The following is a 21,617-nucleotide window of genomic DNA, read 5'->3' on the forward strand; positions in this document are numbered from 1 at the left end:
CAAAATAGAAAAAAAACTGAGATAGCTGAAAAACACAAAAACAGAGAAATCTTTGTAAGCAAAATCTTTAGCATTTCCTGTATTCTCAGTAGTTCCATTTGTAAGCAGCTGTGAGCATTTCTGCACACAGAGTCCTCTCAATATATTATATATATCTCTGGTGGAATTGTTTAAATCCACCAGAAAGTTTTTAAAGACTCTTGTTTTTAATTACTTATGTTTTGATTCAATTAAGTTTTCATTCCGTATTGTGCTAATCAAAACAAATATATCTATAATCGAGTTGAACATTTTTATTTCAAGAAAAAGGTTCAAGAATTCCATTCAACCCCCCCTTCTGTAATTCTTGCTATATTGTTAAGGGACTAACAATTACGTAAATACGGGAGCATATCCAAAGATTATCGGGACGTCGAGCGAATATAAGTAAATACATATATGTATGTTTTATACAAAACCTGATTGTATGTTGTGTTGTATATTTTGTCCAAAACACAGTAACCCTAATTTCGTAAAATGACGAGTATACGTATTTTCTAACAACGAACACTAGATCAATTTCAAGAATGTGAACCTTAATTGTTGTCTGTGTATTCTAATATGAGTAATTACGAGTCGGGTTTGAATATTTTTGGGTAAGAATTAGTATCGAGGATATGTCAAGCATACCTAGACGTCTAACGTAGGGAATTTCGACCCTGTAGGTTATAGTCGGGAACCTGAAAGTGGATGATGGACTAAAGATAACCTAGTGGTCAGTCGACGAGCTCAGTAGAGTTTCAACAGGAAGACTTGAGTGTCGAAATCGAATCCAATGGGATCTAGTGGGTGGACGTTAGAGCCTGAGCAGCAAAGTCGGCTCAGAGTTGATCAGTAATAGTTGTAAAGCCTTGTAAGGCAAGTACTTTCAAACTTTTCTTCAAGATATATGGCAATTATTTTCGAATTATTTCATAACATGTCGCTATTATTTAAAACAACTCCTGTTTTATATTGCAAGTGCTTTAAACTATTAAACCTTGAACCCTGATTTTCTTAATCTTGAGTCGTAAGCCTTATTCTTTGTAAATCATCCTATGTTGATCCTCAGATACCAAATCACACAAATATGATACTACTTCCCAAATGTATAACTACCAAACACCAGACACTGAAGCAAAAATTGTTTGAAAACACAGAAACATTTATACTTCAACCATTCTTTAAAACCTCAAAGAACTATACCTTGGAAAGCCATTATTTGGCTAATATCTGATCCTTTTACAGGTTAAAAACCGTTTCTTGTACATACCTTGATATACCCTTATGATACTCATGAATCGCATTACGCTTTTGTACAAATGCTTTATTAATATTGATTATGATCTTGTTTATTGAATTACATTGTTTATTACAATGAATTGTTTTAGAATTGGATAGTTTTCTTATGTGGACCAGATTCGTGGTCAAACCAGATTCGTGGTCGAATTAGGCCAATGTGTGCCTTGGATCCAGTAATTAGAGCAGTGCTGTGTGTTTTGCTCGGGGTTAGTGCGTGACTGATCAGCAGCTTAACCTTGGTTTTTAAAACTTAAAATGAATATTCAATTCTAATGATTAGTTAAAAAGAAACTTGATTCATCGGAATCATCTCACTTAATCATTGTTTAACCTCAGTTATCGTTATTATGACTTGCTGAGCTAGTTAGCTCACTCTTGCAAATATTTTTATGTATTCTACAGTTAAAAAGGAATACGGTTGATAGCGAGGTTTCCCAGTTCAATGTACGAGCTAGAATTCCAGATTGAGTTGGATCGAGCTAGCAGAAGTTTATGGAGGTAGTGAGATAGGAAGATTGTAAGAATAATTTTATTATCAGTTGTAAGTTAAATTAGTTGGGGTTTGGTACGTTGTAATAAAAATTAAGGTTGTGGCTTGTTTTCATACTAAAACCTATTGCGATCCATGGTTACATAAAGCAGGGTTATTGCAATTAATATTTCAGATACAGGTTGATATATTGTGTTTATGTTGTGGACCCCAAACTTCTGACCCGGGTTTGGAGGGCGCCACAGGTTGGCATTAGAGCTACAGGTTATAAGTCACTGAAACAAGCCTAGAAATGTCGGGATTGGGTAGAGGGTTAGGAATAGGAATAGGAATAGAAAATAGAAAGATAAGACGTTGTGAGGTTGAGTGCGATGGTATAGTAGGTCTCCGGCACGGTTCATATTGCGATTCGGGATTCTCAGCGTGCGACGTGATTTCCAGACAACAGCAATGGCAGATCTTGATTCCGGCGTCATTTGATCATTTGGAACTTTCTGTTTGAGGATCGTCATCTTCTCTCAGATTGAATTTGCGCCCTGTTCCTCCAACAGCATTAATGGTATTACCTTCTATTATAATGGTTGTACTTCTTCAAGCTATTCTATGCTAATTTTCCACCTCTTGATTTGAGATTACCTATTCAAAAACCTCCATCTGTTTATTCTTGTATCACTGGACATTAGGATGTGAGTGTATCTCTTTAGTTTACCATACATCATGTTCTATATCCCTAGTTTAGAACTTGTCCTATGAAGCAATTGTACCTACGAGGATGGATTCGAGAGCTACAGTAAATGGTGGGTGCTTGAGTTATAAATAAAGGTGAGACGAGGTTTAGAGAAGAGATTTAAGTGTTTCAGAGGATAGCTGTTATCGGGTTAAAAGAAGCCCTTAGTGACTAAGCCACCCGTGAATAATTATGGGATGAACTAGATGAATTTTGAAAGAATAAGAGAGAAAAGTATAAACCTGGGATTTTTGTGAAATTGAATGATGATGATATGATAAATGTGATACGTAAAGTAGTGATATGATGTGATACGGGCAAACTTTGTTCTATGAAATAGACTTGTTGACTATTGGATAGCATGTTCTACTTAACTACTGCAACGATAATGTCAGAAGTATTACCAGTATGGGCGCCTTGATGTGAAGCTACGAATAAGATAACATGCAACGACAATTGAAGTTTTCGTCGATTAAGGAAGGCAAATGGACCCGATAAAGGAGAAAAGGTAGATTGGAGTGAATGCACTTTTATGTAATTGTTTCTTTAATATGGTACCTTGTTATAGGTCGGAAGGACAACAACCAACTCATATAGTAAGGACAACCAGGTTCATGATTTTCCAAACTTTTTAAACAAGTTTTCTAAAAAGATTTCCCTTTACAAATTTTTAAAAGCCTTTTCGAATAAAATGATTTTTAAACATTGGTTGTCAAGTTACTACTTGAGTTTCTTGTTTTTTGGAAAGCTCAGATTACCTGGAAGGATACTGTTTCAGATTTAATATTGCTAATTTCGAGAATGAAGTAACCTATGATTATGGAGAAGTTGATTATTCTTAACAGTAAAGTGCAAGTATTGTTTGATAAAATTTACAACAGAATCAGTGTATGGAGTAACTATACATTCAATTACTAGGACTATCAGAGTTCGAAGAATTCATTGATTTAACAGAAGCCGGAGCGTGATCGCAGAAGATTGGAAAAATTTCCAGACCTCTCTAAAAGCAGAATATTATTAACACAAGGATCGCTATGTTGAATGCTTCGGGGTTATTCTAAATTGAAAAAGGAAACTCGAGGTTGTCTGGTAGGGACGTCATTATGATCGAGTTGTTAAAGTATTATATGTAGAGGTGTGATGTTAAAGACGCAAGACGTGACAAGTAAGAATCTACCATAATGTTAATTTGCGAAGGCATTTCAACGTACTTTCTAAAGTTATTATATAAAACAATTGGGATATGATCGAACGAGCTCGAAAGATAAATACAAGTGAAATGTGGATGGTAACCAGTGGTATCGTTCTTGTCTTCAATATTACCGCGTACATTCCTTTTTAATTCCTAAAAATGTATAAACTTCTTTTCTTAATTCTTTATGATGATATCAAAAAGGAAGATATTCCATTCCTTTCAAACTTATTTGCTTCCCTCAAGTTTTGCTTTCTGATTGGGACAAATAGTGTTATGATGAGACACTTTGTCCGAATGACGAAGAGTCGGGTGGGACGCCACCTAATCATGTGTTGTATGTCATATGATACGAAAGACTGGCCATCTTAAGTACCAATGTGGTTGTCTCATTCATATTCAAATCCTTGTTTCTTCTTTCTTTTCAACTCTTAATTTTGTTGAATTGTGAATCCTTCTAGTTGCTTCATTGTACTGTTGTTCTTTGTAAGAATTTTTCAAACAGAAATCAACGAATTATGGACCCAGCGGGCAAAGTTCCATCTACTTCTCACGCATGGAAAGCAAACAAAGGCATATGATGAAAATTGCAAATCACTAGCCCAGTCAGGGATGAACTAAGAGTCAAGGGTATCTACTCCAATAAGGAATACGTCTCCAAGAACGAGAATATGTGATTTTTCTGTGAAATATGTTATTCAGAATACGGATGTGATGACATGGATGATTAGGGTGAATGCCTTATGCGTTAAAGTATTAAAAGATGTAAAAGAAACTTAATTGTTTATCTCTCAAGGTTTTGTTGATAAGATAAATTACCCTGTTGAATTGATAAGATTAGGATCAAAGGACTAACAAGTTAAGAACGTGAAATTGTTGAACAAGTGAGTACCAATGGTGAAATTGAGATTCCTGGCAATAAGTTGTGAAGAATTGATATCATGGAAGATAAGAGGATTTGATATTATTCTAAGGAAGGAATTAACTATTAAAGCGTGATGTCCAGATAGACCGTCGTGATGAAAAGATAATTCTGAGAACGCCAAATGAGAAGGTGAGGAGGTTCAGAAGATGAAAGAAGGTAACGAATGTGTTAATGATGATTACGGTGATCAAGATATGAGCATTATGGTGATTATGGAATACATAAAAGTCGGAAGCAAACAAAGTTTGAAGATTTTATAGTAATTAAGGAGTTTCAAGATATGTTTTGGATGAGTTATCAACATTTCCTTCGAATATAGAAATTGAGTTTGTGACTGACTTATCACCTGAAATGAAGCCAGTGTCCAAGGCCCCGCACAGAATGGCGCCAGTTAAAGTGAAAGAGTTAGCAAAGTAAATGCAAGAAATGCTAGAAGAAGAAGCGATTAGACCTAGTGTACCCCATAAGGTGCACCGGTATTAAATGTTAATAAGAAAAATGGAAGTATGTGATTATGCGTCAATTAGCGAGAGCTCAACAAGTTTACTATCAAAAGCAAATATCTGTTACCTCGACCCAATGAATTGATTGATCAAACGAAAGAAGCAAAGTACTTTTATGAGATTGATTTAAGACTTGGTATTATACCAACTAGAGATTAAACCTATGAATATATCAAAGATAATTCTCATTTCTAAGTATTGTTCTCGTATCATCAATTGGATTAACCAATATACTAGTAATATTTGAACGGGATGGTCAACACCTTTAAGGAATATCCGAGTAAGTTATAGTTGTAATACTTAAAGTCAACGGAGGACCATGCGAAGCATTTAATGATAACTGGGAAGTTGGAGAAGAAAGAAGTTGTATGAAATATAGTTCTTAGCATAAATAGTCAATGTGGAGAAGATCAAAAGAGACCCAGTAGAAATTAAAGTTACTATGAAGGAAGGCCAAAAGCATCCAATAAAAGTAAAAAGTTTTACCCTGGACTGGTTAATATTGAAAATTGGTTCAGGATTTCTTAAAAGTTGCAACGCTTTCGACGAAGCTAACCAGGAAAAGCAAGAAATTTATATGAAATGGAAAAGGGTAAAGAAATTTTTGCGGAGTTAAAGGAGAGAATGCTTACAGCACCTGCTTTATCATTTCGAGAATATCAAGGAGGTATGGTAGTTATAGTGATGCTTCTCATAAGGTAGTAGGATGTGTGCTGATGTAGCACAATAACGTTATTGTATATGCATCCAGACAACCGAAAGTTTATGAGCAAAAGTATCCTAATTATAACTGGGACTAACAGTACCAATATTTGTTTTAAAAGATTGGGGAAAAACATGATAAACATGGAGAAAGATGAAAGATCTATACGGACCATAAGAGTTTGAAGTATGTATTCACGAGTAAAAACAAATGTAGTGGCAAGCGATAGGCAAAAAGGAGAGAAGAACAGAGAGACTTCACCAGAGGAATTAACTATAGAATTCTGAAAGTTGGAATTGGAAGCTAAAGTTCATGATCCAAAAGGAAGAAAGATGGATAGTATAACCTTTCAGTTGAAGTTGTGAAGGGAAAGATAAGATGTCAAGAGAAGATAATGGATCACGATGTTAGTAGTTAGAAAAAGGAAATTTATGCGCCCAGGAGAACGATCACGATATCTCCAGATTTTCTTCCAACACTTGGATGCTACAAGTAGAAGAATTAAGAAACGAGATCCCACAGGGAATTCACAATATTAAGTATTTAAGTTATTGAAGAAATGCCAAGATATACGGAAATTTAAAGAAAAATAGTGGTAACCAGGTATACGAAGGAAATTTCAAGATGGACTAGGAAGTGTGGACATGTCAAAGGATTAAGGCAAAATATCGGAGGCCTAGTAAATAAGGCAGATCCAGGTAGTGATTTTACAAGAAGCGAATCGTGAAGTGTACCAGTGATGTTAAGGGAGAAAAAGGAATGAAAGTATAAGAGTATGTACTGATTATCGGGAGTTTAACAAAATAACGAATATGGAGAAGTGAGACTCTACAAAGAATTGATTACCTATGAAACCTAATCCAAGAAGTGTGTTATATCTCGGGGATTAATTTAAGATCCGACCTGAGAACATATCAGAGATTACGATTGAAGTGAGTTAAGAGCATAGCAAGCTTTGGTGATATTATGTGAAATAACAAGTGTATCAGGTGACTATAAGGAATTAAGGATCATGGTATATAAGGATTACTTAGATAAGCAAACTGTATTTATTGATAACATTCTCAGCTACTCAAAGAATAAGAAAGTCTGCGTGGAATGCCCAAGAATTTTTCTCCAAGGATCAGAAGGGAAGCAACTATGCGTTAAGTTTTCAAGAATGAAATTTTGACTAAGGTTAACAAAAGGTTCTGAATTAATCCATTAACAACTACCTAAGCAAAGCCGTATAATAACAGATGCCCTATACCGACAGGAAGGGTGGATATAATTAAGACTACTGAAGAGTTAATAAATGAATTGGAAAGAGTGAAATTTGAAGTTTAAATACTTAAAGGTGATAATACGTGAATATATGAGATTACTTTTCAGCCTTAACTAATAAAAAGGAGTAAGAAATGTTTAAATATTTGGAAACCAAGTTGAAAATGAGCACCACTTATCATCCTAAAACGGAGAGTCAAAGTACGGAGGTGATTTAAGAAATGTAAGATATGTTGAGGAGTTGAGTTTTAAGGAAACACGGGAATGAATAGTTATCATCGATGTCAGCTTTGGAGTGCTACTTTATCAAGATTCATGTGAACGCAAGTGTAGATCCTCATTTTTATTATAAAGTGAGAGAAAGAAAGTTGTCAAATTCTAAATTAATTCAGCACACCAAGAGCGAAGTAATATGGATTGAAGCAGCTCGGAGTAGACAAAGAAAGAAGGCGAAATTATATCGAGAGAGAATATGAGTATAGAAATAGGACCAGTAGTGTTAGTACAAGTTTCATCTTGAAGAAGACTAGATAAGTCTAAGTAGAAGAGACAGGTTAAGTCCTAAAAATTGGTGAACCATTCGAGGTATTGATAAATATAGATAAGGTTGTTCATGAGTTGATGTTACCGTCACAACAGTGTGTATATATAGTGTGTTTAGTCTGTTAAAGATAAAAACGATAAGTATTTGATTTAACTTAAGTAATTGATCAGAAGCCAATGGGGCTCTTGTCCAAGTTGTTCTGCATATAGTGATCAATCCAAATTCTTGATCATCAAAGGCAAGTCCTTGGAAATGAGTGCATACCTATTGTGAGTACGTTTGAATCCTCGAGTAGAAGAGTCTACTTGGGAATTAGAGTCAGATATGCTTGACAAATATCCTCACTTATGTAACTAAACCAGATTCTGAGGACAGAATCTTTTTAAGGGGGGAAGGATATAACGACTCGTGTTTTTTTTGAATTATTTAATTAAGCAATTATGGAAATTATTAAATAAATAAAATATGTGTGTTGGTTTTGACCGCTATGTGTTGTTTGATTATTAACCATATGTGATTTATAGTGTATCGGGTTGTCCGCGCGATTAATTATGGGATTGTATTGAATTGTTTTCACTTTCAAAAGTGGATTTAGTGCAAATTTATTTGCATAAATATTTAGAATATTTGTAAAATTGTTTTTATGATTTTATAATTACAATAATTATTTTTAGGATTTTATATAATTGAGGAATCAATATTTCATTAATTATTTATCTTTAAATAATTTTCTGAGTATGTTTAATGGTAAAATTCATAGTTAATTCTAAAATTCTTCAAAAATTATGAAACTCGTATTTATTGAAGTTTGGAATATTCCGAGAATTTAAAAATTATTTTGGAAATTTTCGGGATTAATTTCACCCGTGCGTTGTTTCGTTTATTTGTTAAAAGCGGGTATAAAGTGCATTTTAGAAATTATTTTAAAATTACGAAATTTACGTTTTTATTTACTTCGGGATATTTATAGCATTTTAAGATTATTTTTGTGATTTTCAGAGTTTGTTTTAAGTGCAACTTAATTCGTTATATTTCAAATTTCGAGTCAAAAACCAGATTTTCGGGAAGGGACAGGACACGTGTCTAATTAGTAGCTTATGGACTGATACGTGTCAATTTTTGTTCAGCCATTGTGAATCGTGGCAGTGCTGTATTGGTGGAACAAAATAAAATAAAAAAAACAAAAAAAAACAGCAAACACAGTTCCTCCCCTGTTTTTATCACCTGTACCTCTCCACTCTCTCCTCTCTTCTCTCGTTACCTCTCTATCTTCCTCTCTCAATTTTCTGCTCCCCTTCTCGTGGCTTCCCGATTACCCATTCCTGGTGAGGTTCCAGCCGTTCTATCAGTTCCTGGGTGCAAGCTTCGGTTTTGTTCTTGGTCGATCGTGCGTATATGCGTGTGTGTATATACGCGTGTATAGGTACAATTAAGTGATGTGGTGGTGTCACTGTTGTTGTGCTTCTCTGTGTTTCTGTCTCCGGCGACTCGCGGTTGTGTTCTTTTACTTTCTGTTTTTGGCGCGTGAGCGCGTGCAGGAAAGGGTCTGTGTTGTGGGATCCTGTTTATGCTTGGTTCGATTGTTTTGAAATTTTCGTTGTTCTGTGAAGGAATATTGTTGACTGATTTCATGATAGTATAATTCGTGCGGGAATTTATTTTGTAATCTGTGAAATTACATTGGAAACCCGAAATTTATCGGCTACCTGTAATTTTACCGCCATTGACGATGAACTTCGGTGAATCAACGGTGGACGGTGATGACACGATTCTGAGTCCTAATAGTTTTTAAAAAGTAAAAGTCGTGTTGTGTTTCTATTCTGGATCGAAATAGCTAATTAGTAAATATCGAATCGTGATGGTTAAATTGGTTGTGATTACTAAATTATATCGGTGATTGGAATTGGCGAGTTGTGATTGGTTATCGGTTTTAAATGGGATTGTTATTGTTGAATTGACGTCGATTAATGTTTCGACGGGTAGTCCGATAAACAGAGGAAACGCTACCCGATTCTCGGAAACTGAATTACGTAAATATGGGAGCATATCCAAAGATTATCGGGACGTCGAGCGAATATAAGTAAATACATATATGTATGTTTTATACAAAACCTGATTGTATGTTGTGTTGTATATTTTGTCCAAAACACAATAACACTAATTTCGTAAAATGACGAGTATACGTATTTTCTAACAACGAACACTAGATCGATTTCAAGAATGTGAACCTTAATTGTTGTCTGTGTATTCTAATATGAGTAATTACGAGTCGGGTTTGAATATTGTTGGGTAAGAATTAGTATCGAGGATATGTCAAGCATACCTAGACGTCTAACGTAGGGAATTTTGACCCTGTAGGTTATAGTCGGGAACCTGAAAGTGGATGATGGACTAAAGATAACCTAGTGGTCAGTCGACGAGCTCAGTAGAGTTTCAACAGGAAGACCTGAGTATCGAAATCGAACCCAATGGGATCTAGTGGGTGGACGTTAGAGCCTGAGCAGCAAAGTCGGCTCAGAGTTGATCAGTAATAGTTGTAAAGCCTTGTAAGGCAAGTACTTCCGAACTTTTCTTCAAGATATATGGCAATTATTTTCGAATTGTTTCATAACATGTCATTATTATTTAAAACAACTCTTGTTTTATATTGCAAGTGCTTTAAACTATTAAACCTTGAACCCTGATTTTCTTAATCTTGAGCCGTAAGCCTTATTCTTTGTAAACCATCCTATGTTGATCCTCAGATACCAAATCACACAAATATGATACTACTTCCCAAATGTATAACTACCAAACACCAGACACTGAAGCAAAAATTGTTTGAAAACACAGAAACATTTATACTTCAACCATTCTTTAAAACCTCAAAGAACTATACCTTGGAAAGCCATTATTTGGCTAATATCTGATCCTTTTACAGGTTAAAACCCGTTTCTTGTACGTACCTTGATATACCCTTATGATACTCATGAATCGCATTACGCTTTTGAACAAATGCTTTATTAATATTGATTATGATCTTGTTTATTGAATTACATTATTTATTACAATGAATTATTTTAGAATTGGATAGTTTTCTTATGTGGACCAGATTCGTGGTCAGACCAGATTCATGGTTGAATTAGGCCAATGTGTGCCTTGGATCCAGTAATTAGAGCAGTGCTTTGTGCTTTGCTCGGGGTTAGTGCGTGACTGATCAGCAACCTAACCTTGGTTTTTAAAACTTAAAATGAATATCCAATTCTAATGATTAGTTAAAAAGAAACTTGATTCATCAGAATCATCTCACTTAATCATTGTTTAACCTCAGTTATCATTATTATGACTTGCTGAGCTAGTTAGCTCACTCTTGCAAATCTTTTTATGTATTCTACAGTTAAAAATGAATACGGTTGATAGCGAGGTTTCCCAGTTCAATGTACGAGCTAGGATTCCAGATTGAGTTGGATCGAGCTAGCAGAAGCTTATGGAGGTAGTGAGATAGGAAGATTGTAAGAATAATTTTATTATCAGTTGTAAGTTAAATTAGTTGGGGTTTGGTACGTTGTAATAAAAATTAAGGTTGTGGCTTGTTCTCATACTTAAACCTGTTGCGATCCATGGTTACATAAAGCAGGGTCATTGCAATTAATATTTCATATACAGGTTGATATATTGTGTTTGTGGGTTGGACCCCAAACTTCTGACCCGGGTTTGGAGGGCGCCACAAAAACACTATTCACCCTCTTCTTCCATGAATTTTAGGAAGATATTGTGAAGGAATTTGAAGCTTAAACTTATAGGATATCTATATCTATGCACAAGGAACCTTAGATAATTACCTCACTAATTAACGAAGCTTGGAACTTGGATTTGGGTTTTTCTTTCCTTGCAAAATGAAAGGGGCCGAGAGCTTTTGCTTGAAAATGGGAAGTCAACTTTGTGTTTTTGGTGTTATGATTTGTTTGTTGGTTGTTTTTGCCTTTTGTTTTAATTAATTACCTTTTAACCATGGTGATTTTTGTGTGGCTTGAAATCAACCACACTTCCTTCCTTTTTGGTCATGCTTAGGTCATCATTCTTATGTCATCTTCCCATGCTTGTCCTCTTCTTATTGGTTTGATGACATCATCATCACTAACCTCTTTGATTAGCTCCTAATTACTTGGCTAATGACCGCTGATCTGTTATACGGTTCGCTTAACTTTCGTTCTCGTTTATCGTTTGAGGGATCATACCCGGGATCTTATTACCTGGGTTTCCTTAAACGTTCTCAATACATTATATTCCTTTTATGATCCTCTCTTATATTCCTTGAATTTAAATCCTTTTTATCCTGTTACCTTATACTCAATTCTTTCGGTATCTGGTGGATTTTTGGGAAAAATCAAAGTTTTTGGATTTGGATTCTGACGATCTTTACATACACTTATATACCACATAGGGTACTAATAATATCTTATAAGATCAATAAAAGAACCCCTACATAGTGTGGTATGAAAAGTTTTCTTATTCAGCATAATCAGCAAAATCACTATTCATAAGGGTTTCAAAAAAATCCAAAAATTGGGGTTATTACAAGTAATATGTATTTTTGTAAAGGAAACTTGATAAAAACTATTTTCATGTTAGTGATCACTCTTCTTATAGCTATTTCTAGCCTTGCATGTTAGTTTTATAATGAGTTTTTGAAGAAAACTATGATATTTTACTAGTTCATTCGAAAGCATGCATGTATGGTTTAAATCCTTGAATTTCGAATTTTTTTGTGCATATTAGGACTTGTTACCATGTTGTTTTGCTAAAATTAGTTAAGGTAAGATAGTATGAATGATTATTATTATTGGGTAAGTGTTAAACGTCGAATTTATAAGGAGTAATCTCCCTTGTTTAGTTGAAATGTTGATGAGTGAGAACTTGCATTATTTTTGGTAATTTATTTGCATGAGGGTGCAACAGGGTATGAATGATCTCCACACTTTTTGAGGCATTAGTTGAGAGTATTATGATAGTACGGTTGCTTGATTAAAGGTTGATCTCTTGGTTTTAAAGTGGGAGTTTAGGTGGAAAGGTTTAGAGTATAACACTTTGATTTTCCAGATTTGCACACTAGTTGTATGTGAGTTTTGAATGGGAATTTCTTAGGCCTTGGTAGGCCCGAGCTACAGAGAGTTGGGACTTGATATATATATATATATATAAATATATATATATTTGAGTCCAGAAGCAATAGATTTAAGAAAACGTACCATTTAGTGAGTGCACACATGAAAACACTAAATCTGTCGGAACAGGGAAGAGTTTAGGTTTTGTGTAGGTTGGAGGTCATAAAGTGGTGTTATGCGTAGGCCCTCATTAGTCCTTTATTAGCACTGATACTAGGAAGTCGAAGGAAGGTTTTTTAAGTCAAAATATGTTGGTTTAGAGTCAGAATCAATGGTTAAAAGTGAGTCAAAACCATGGTAGTTTTTAAGGCACCAAGCAGATTTGTGTCAACTTTGAGGGTAGGCCCAGGGAGGCCTAGGTTAGACCTTGGTATCATTCCAAGTGCATAAATTAGATTTAGGTCTTAATAATCCAGTGGGTAAGTTTTGGGAGTAAGGCCTAGAGTAGAAGAGTGTCAAAGACCCTAAGTCACCCAAGGTATCGCTAAGAGAGTGCAAGTGAGAACACTTCGACTTAACACTTAGTTTTGTGAATCCTATGAGCGAGGCTTAAGTAAGACTTAGTGTTTCCAATTAGATAAAGGTCAGTAGGGTGTAAGGCCATAGGTATGGTCAAAGGAAATGAGATTACCAAGTTTAGGCACTTCGAGTTTCGAGAATAGTAAAGTTGTTCTATGCTAGTCAATTTGTGGAGATTAATTGAGTGAGATCATTCAATACCCAATGATGCACCAAGTCTAAATAATATATTGCACTATCTGTTCTTATATGCTCCAAGGTGTTATAGTGTTATATATATAATAATGTGTGTTGACTTGAGGTCTTATGCAAAGTAAGACGCTAAATGCTACTTGAAGTCGAATTGGGCATTAGCATTAGGGTCGATTGTTCTTATAAGAGTCTTTTATAATTAGAGTTATTATTATTGTGTAGGATCAAGTTAAGATAGGAAGCTTTCCGTCAAGGTCGAGTAGTGCTCCCGGTTGCTCCTAAGCCAAGTTGAGTTCTAGATAACCCTTCCAAGTATTCCCGAACTTTCTTGATATATTGCAAGTGTTCTTAAACCTTCTTGAGATATGTTGAAAGTTTATTCTGAACTTTTTAAGATATATTGCAAGTGTTTCTCCCTTATCAATTCTATTTTTATGCAATTACCTTGATATAAATGTATTGTCATGCCTGTGATTATCGTAATTGTTCCAAGTTCATTTATGCTCTAATAAAGATCATTCGCTTATCTACGTCTTTCCATAGCTTGACTTAGTACCTATAATTGATATCCTTTGATTGCTCGTACTATACCAAAATACCTTTATAATCTCCAACATTTCAATTTCCATTATCACAAAACCCCTATTGAATTGATACTATATCCCTATACCTTTGATACTTTGAGATATCAATAATCCAACTTCATACTTCTTCATTATTCTTTATATCATACCTAAAATTTGTTACCAGATATATGCCATGTATTACCCTCCAAATTTGAGATCCCTATCTTGTAGATTATCATTATGATTCCTTTTTAATACTTTCTTCCTTGGTTGATAAACCATTGTTATTCATCATCGATGACCCGGCTAGTGAGAAGTTAATTCATTTCTGATAAGAGTTTCAAATCTTGGCTTATTAATTTAAACTCTATTGTTTAGAATCCTTGTAATTTCTCCCTAGCATCAGTTTTATGAAATATAATTTCTTTTCAAACAAAGAATGTTTTCTTGAGATTGGTGGATTGGACTAAGATGCAACTCCCTTTCACACTTATTTTATTAGGCTTAAAAGATGCCTAGGGATCCCAACTAAAATTTGTTGGAACCCAGCGAGGTTCGGGATTACTTCGCGGCTGATCACCGGTTGTAATCCGTAGCGTCATAAAATGATTTTGAGCAATGATTTGATTTTGACTTGAATAATGATGCCATTCACCCCAATTTCGAATTATGAATTGCTATATTGTTAATTTATGTCTAATGTTATATCTTGTTGAGCGTTTGGCTCACTTCTTGCTATTTATTCATGTCATTTAAGCTAGCAAGTATGGTTAGATTCAAGCAAACTGCTCGTAAGATACCGGTGGAGATGTTGAGGCTTATGTGAGAGTTCAGGTAGTATAGTTGGCGTCTGTGTGAGGACCGATACTTATGTAAAAGTTGTAATAGTTGTATTGTTGGATTGTTCAAACACTGAACCTTTGCAATCTTGGATTTTATTGTAAACAACCGTTTATAATGACTTTATATATATCAGTTGTTATTTATTAGTTTTATTTCAGGGTTGTGACACCTAGGTCACAAAGTAATGATTAATTCAGTGATAGTTTAAAAATTTTATCCAAAAAATGTTATCCAGAATTTGAAGAAAGAAAATTATTACGAATTTTGCATTATTATCCTATTATTCTATTCGATTTAGGACACCTACTTTTTTTTGGTTTAAATCATTGAAATGTTAGGATATTCTATTCAATTTAGAATTTCTACTTAGTATTGATTATAAAATATTTATTTGTTTTAGATCAAACGGCTATGATCAATTTGTTTAAAGATCTAATGGTCCTTATTAAATTGGTAGTACATGAACCATAACTATAAAAATTTTGGATAAGATCTCCTTTATGCATATTATATAATAAGGATATAACTAGTTTCGTACCCATTGTGCAATGCACGGTATAATTTATAGAATTTAAATATTAGAATTTTCTCTTGGAATTTTAAACTTTTTAAAAATATTATGTTTGTTAATTTAGTATTATGATTTAATTTATTTAATTTTAATATTAGTAATACATATAAAAATTATAATTCCGTGTTCATATGTTAACCTATAATAACAAAAATAAGTGATATTGATGTTATGTATTTAATTATTATTCTTAGCTTGCATTCTATTTTTTTATAAATCTTTGTGTTGTTGTAATTTGGTATTAACTATTATTAAAATTTTATTATTTTTACTCATTATTATTATTATACTACACATGATAATTTTCTTATTTTTTTTAAAATAATATAAATTTATTTACAACTTAATTATTTCATATATTTTTTTATGTAATTTGAACATTTGTACATCAATTAAAGTGCGTGTGAAGAGGATAGTTGATATTGATAGAAAATATATCCTAAAACACATTAAATGTCACATTAATTACACTTGGGCTTCTTGTCCTAAGCCTAACATAAACCTAGTCTGGTCTAAGCTCGTGACAGACTCAAGACGTCCCAAGTAATCAAGGCCCACTGGCAGAGGTTGTCAAGGTCCACGAACATGAGATATTCATGGGCTAGGCCCAATACAGCTAAAAGAACAGAGACTTGTGTCCAAAATAAACACACACTCCTACAAGGAAGGATCTGGAATTCCTTCCCTTACAGGAGTCCTAATTACCATCTATGTTGGAGACTTGTCCACCAAGTCTCCAAACACAAGTCTAACCCTATACTCATCTCTATATAAAGGGCTCTACCCCTCAACCTAGAACTACGTTTTTGGCTTGATTATCTACAACACAGTGATACATAGGCATCTTGCGAGGACAGACAACCCTAATCGCAAGAATAGCCATTAAAAATCAAAACTCACAAATCCTAGCATTAATTATAAATGCACCATAGTTTTTATTCCACAACATTTGGCACCGTTTGTGGGATGACTACAACAACAATGGTACTCACACGGAGCATAAATAATAGTGGAATAGACAATCCTATCCCATCGCGAATAATCGCATCAGTGGTAGAGATACCACCGCACTCAACCTATGCCTCCACCCAAGGAGGAACCCCTGTAAGGGCATTTGAGGCTCAACCACAGGGAACGAATCTTCCGGCTCCTCAAGGGATGAATCCCCAATTTCTGCAACTACATGCACCTGTGAACCCTCAACCTGTCAGTTATGAGTACTCCACGATCATGACCACTAACCCCTCTCATGGGATGCCTCTATACCCCGAGGTTGGAGGAAGTGGACACTCTAATCGGAGCAAAGGACAAGGTGGACGCACCAATACATCCGTGGCTTGGTTCCTATCCCTAAGAACAAAGAATTCTCTGGACCCTACTCTGCTAGAGACTCCGAATCATCGGACAATGATGTCGCCCCACGGAGGAGGCGTGTTGCAAAGGAGCCCATGCCTAGTGGCCACCAACAGCCCAGGAGCACTCAAGGAACGATTCCCCAAGATGTACAAGAGAGGATCAGGGCTCATGAAGCTAAGATCCAAAGACCGAAGCATGATCTGGAGGTGCACTTGACTCCAAGACCTCCACTTGCAGCGAGACAAAGGGATTGTCCTCCAATTATAGACCTGGAAGGTCCAACACCAAGAAGGGTTGTTGCCCCAAGGGTTGATCTAAGTGATCTGATGCCCCTAGGAGATCCTAATGATCCAAACCCCCCATTCATTGAAGAGATCATGAATGCCCACATCTCAAGAAAGTTTAAGATTCCCACCATAAAAGCGTATGATGGTATTGGGCTGACCATGTCAGGATGTTCTCTAATGCCTTGTTACAGCCTGTGAACGACGTTATCAAGTGTCGGGCATTTCCTCAAACCCTATCGGCTATGGCTCAAAGTTAGTACACCCAAACTTGATTGGATCCTTGAAGGATTTGAGCCAAGCTTTCATCAAGCAATTTATCAGTGGCAGAGTGCACGAGAAAAGTTCGGCTTCTCTAATGGGCATAGTTCAAGGAGAAAAGGAGTCCCTTAGAGATTACCTGAACTGATTAAGGAAGGAGGCCATAAAGGTCCCAGATCTTGACGATAAGGTAGCCATGATAGCTCTACAACAAGGGACTAGAAATGAGTTCTTTAAGATGTCCCTGGCCAAATGCCCTCCGGAAAGCATGTTGCAGCTCCATGATAGGGATGGGAAGTATATTAAGGTGGAAGAAAGCATAAAGAAGACAGTGGTGAGTAACAAGCCTGTAGGCAAAAAAATGAAAGACGAATCAAGAGTATGATGTTAAGGATAAGTATCCTCGAACTGGCAAAAGCTCTGACTCCTCTTCTAAGAAGAATTTGCCACCAAGGTTCACTGAATATGCGAGGTTGAACACTCCAAGAAGCCAAATCCTTATGGAAATTGAGAAAAACAAGGAGTTCAAATGGCCGAAGCCACTAAGGGGAGACCCCGAGAAAAGAGACAATGATTGATAAGATGACGATCAAAGGGGTAACGACAAAGATTGAAACCCACGGCCTTGAGGGCTAGTAATCAATATGATCTCAGGAGGTCCTACAACAGCTGGGACTATAAGGAACTCTTGAAAAGCTAATGCGAGAGAGGTAATGGGAATATTCGGAGAACTGTCTAAGCGTTCTAAGTCGGAGATGATGCTTGAGTTTGGTGACCCAGATCTTGAAAGTTTGAAATTTACTCAGGACGATCCTTTAGTTATCAGACTAATCATTGGAAACTGTCCCGTCATGAGGGTCCTAGTGGATACCAGAGCTTTCATGGATATTCTTTTCCACGACACGTTCCTAAGGATGTGATACAATGATTCTCAACTGACTTCATCCGACACACCCATATACGGTTCAATCAAGTAGAATGCTAGGTTGAAGGAGCGATTCAACTTCCCGTGACTATTGCGTAAGAGCCCAGAGAGGCCACATAGATGTTAAACTTTCAGGTTGTTAAGGAAGCCTCAACTTACAACACTATCATGGGTAGAATAGGAATCCATGCATTTAAATCCGTGCCCTTAACCTACCACATGCTATTGAAGTTTCCAACTAGGAACGATGTTGGTGAGGCAAGAGGGGATCAGAAAATTGCCACCAGTTGCTATGTTGCAGCACTTAGGCCCGATAAAACTGGAGGGTGGGTCTTTCCCATAGAATACATGGATGTCCGTGAGAATGAAGATCTTCGAGGGAAGCCAGCAGAGGTCACATATATTGGATCATCTTTGAACAAGCCTTTGAGAGGCCAATTGACAACCTTCTTACAAAAGAACAGTGATGTGTTTGCCTGTACGATAGCTGATATCCCTGGGATTGACCCCAACCTCATAACTCATAAGTTGAATGTCGATCCAACTCGGAAGGTTGTGAAACAGAAGAAGAGAACTTATGCCCCTGACAGGCTGGAAGCCATTAAATAGAAGGTCGAAAAACTCTTCATTGAGGAAGTGCAATTCTCTGAGTGGCTGGCCAACCCCGTAATGGTCAAGAAGGCCAATGGGAAGTGGAGGATGTGCATCAACTTCACTAACTTAAATGATGCTTGTCCTAAGGACTGCTACCCCAACCAAGGATTGATACCCTGATCGATGCCACCACTGGACACGAGATGCTAAGTTTCATGGATGGTTTCAGTGGTTACAATCAGATCAAAATGCACAAAGATGACACCCCCAAGGTATCTTTCATAACTGACTTTGGTGTCTTTTGTTATCTTGTTATGTTTTTTGGACTTAAGAATTCAGGAGCTACTTACAAAATATTGATAAATAAGATATTTGTCCATCTAATTGGGAAGGCCATGGAGGTCTATGTTGATGACATGTTAGTCAAAAGCTTAGCCAAGGCCAATCATATTAACCACCTCAGAGAGGCATTCAAAGTGCTGAGGTACCACAAGATGATGTTAAACCCCACCAAGTGTGTTTTTGGTGTCGGGTCTGGAAAATTTCTGGGTCACATGGTCTCAAAGAGGGGAATTGAGACCAACCCCGAAAAGATCAAAGACATCCTGGAAATGGAGCCACCACACTCCATCAAGGACGTTCAGAAGCTGACAGGAAAAATCGTGGCTCTAAGGAGGTTCATCTCCAAGTCTGGAGACAAATGCCTACCCTTTTTCAAAACCCTTAAGAAGGTGAAGAATTTTGAATAGACAGCTGAGAGCTAAGAGGCCTTTGAACATACGATGAAGTACATGACTGACACTTCATTGTTGGTCAAACCTAGTCCGGAGGACACCCTTTATTTGTAACTCACGGTATCTAAACAAGCCATGAGTGCAGTCCCGATAAAGGAAGAACAGAAACTCCAGAAGCTTGTATACTATGTAAGCAAGGTGTTACACTGAGCTGAGTTGAATTACTCTACCACAGAGAAATTTACACTTGCCCTTATCATAGCCTCGAGAAAGTTGAGACCATACTTCTAGGCTCACAAGATCGAAGTCCTGACAGACCATCAATGGAAGGCCAGTGGAAGGCTGAGGCTTGTACCATTGAAGAACATTTTTCATAGCTCGAAGGCCAGTGGTAGGATCATTAAATGGGAGATTGAGTTAGGAAAATTTGACATCAAGTACAAGCCTCGAACAACCATCAAGGCTCATGACTTAGCAGACTTCCTGGTCGAATGCACTATTAGCGACCAAGAAGTTGGGGGGGCAAGAGATAGTAACCCCAGAAGGAGAAGAGAAAGAGAAAGATGAAAGTACAACTCTGATAGAATATTGGGTTCTCCATTTTGACGGAGCGTCCAAAACAAAATCTAGTGGTGCAGGCCTAGTATTTCAAAGCCCCGAAGGGTTCATAATTGAGTATGCTTTAAATTTGGACTTCCCCACCATAAATAATGAAGCAGAATATGAAGCATTGATAGCCGACTTAGGCTTAGCTAGAGCCGTGAGGGCCAAAAACTTTAAGATATGTGAAGACTCAAGACTTGTATTTACTCAAGTTAATGGAGAGTTTGAGGCCAAGGATGATAGTATGGACAAGTACCTGAGAGTCGTGAAGGGAATACTGACTCAGTTTGATGAATGGTACGCATAACATGTTCCGAGAAAGGAGAACACTACGGCTAATGCCCTATCCCAGTTCGCCTCGTCTGAAATCGAGGACTATCCGAGAAGTATCTACTTCCAGATCCTGAAGACCCCTACTATATATGTCATAAATTTGATAGCACCAATCGGTATGGAAAACTGCTGGATAGATCCGATCAAAACCCACCTTGAGACTAGATGACTCCCTGATGATTCCAGGGAGGCACGCAAGCTGTAGGTGAGAGCATTGAGATATTCATTGATTGAAGGCCTTATCTACAAAAGGTCCTTTGTTATTCCATACTTTAAGTGCTTGGGACCTCTTTAAGTAAATGAGGCATTTAAGAAATCCCATGAGGGAATCTGTGGATAACACTTGGGGGGCAGGGCCCTTGCTGATAAGATAACCCGATTAGGATTTTTCTAGACAATTATGCTAGCTGATGCAATGGCGTATGTAAAGAAATGCGACATATGCCAGAGGCATGCTCCGATGGTAAAGCAGCCCCTAGAGAGGCTTACATCCATCAGCACACCCATCCCTTTTGCAATATGGAAAATGGATATATTTGGTCCATTTTTTATGGCATCAAGGCAGGGGAAGTTCATTATGGTAACCATAGAGTACTTCACAAAGTTGATTGAGGCTAAGGCACTAGCCAAGATAACCACCAAGCAAATTACCCAATTCTTATGGGAGAATGTGATATGCCTATTTGGGATCCCACGCATCCTTATCACGGATAATAGCCGACAATATGATAATTTAGAGTTCAGAGAGTATTGCGACGATAACAGCATAGAGCTTCACTTCACCTTGGTTGCACACCCACAGGAAAACATGGAGGCGGAAGTTGCTAATAGAATCATCCTTGATGGACTTAAGAAAAGGGTCAACGTTCGAGGAGCACTCGGGTGGATGAGTTACTGCCTATACTATGGGCATACCGTACCACCTGCAAAGTGATAACTAAAGTTATCTCTTGCATGTTGGCTTATGGAGCCGAAGCTGTAGTACCCCTAGAGATCACCCATGAATCACCTAGGGTCGAAGCTTA

The sequence above is a fragment of the Apium graveolens genome, chromosome 3, assembly GCF_009905375.1.
Source record: "Apium graveolens cultivar Ventura chromosome 3, ASM990537v1, whole genome shotgun sequence".
In the NCBI taxonomy this organism is placed as follows: Eukaryota; Viridiplantae; Streptophyta; class Magnoliopsida; order Apiales; family Apiaceae; genus Apium; species Apium graveolens.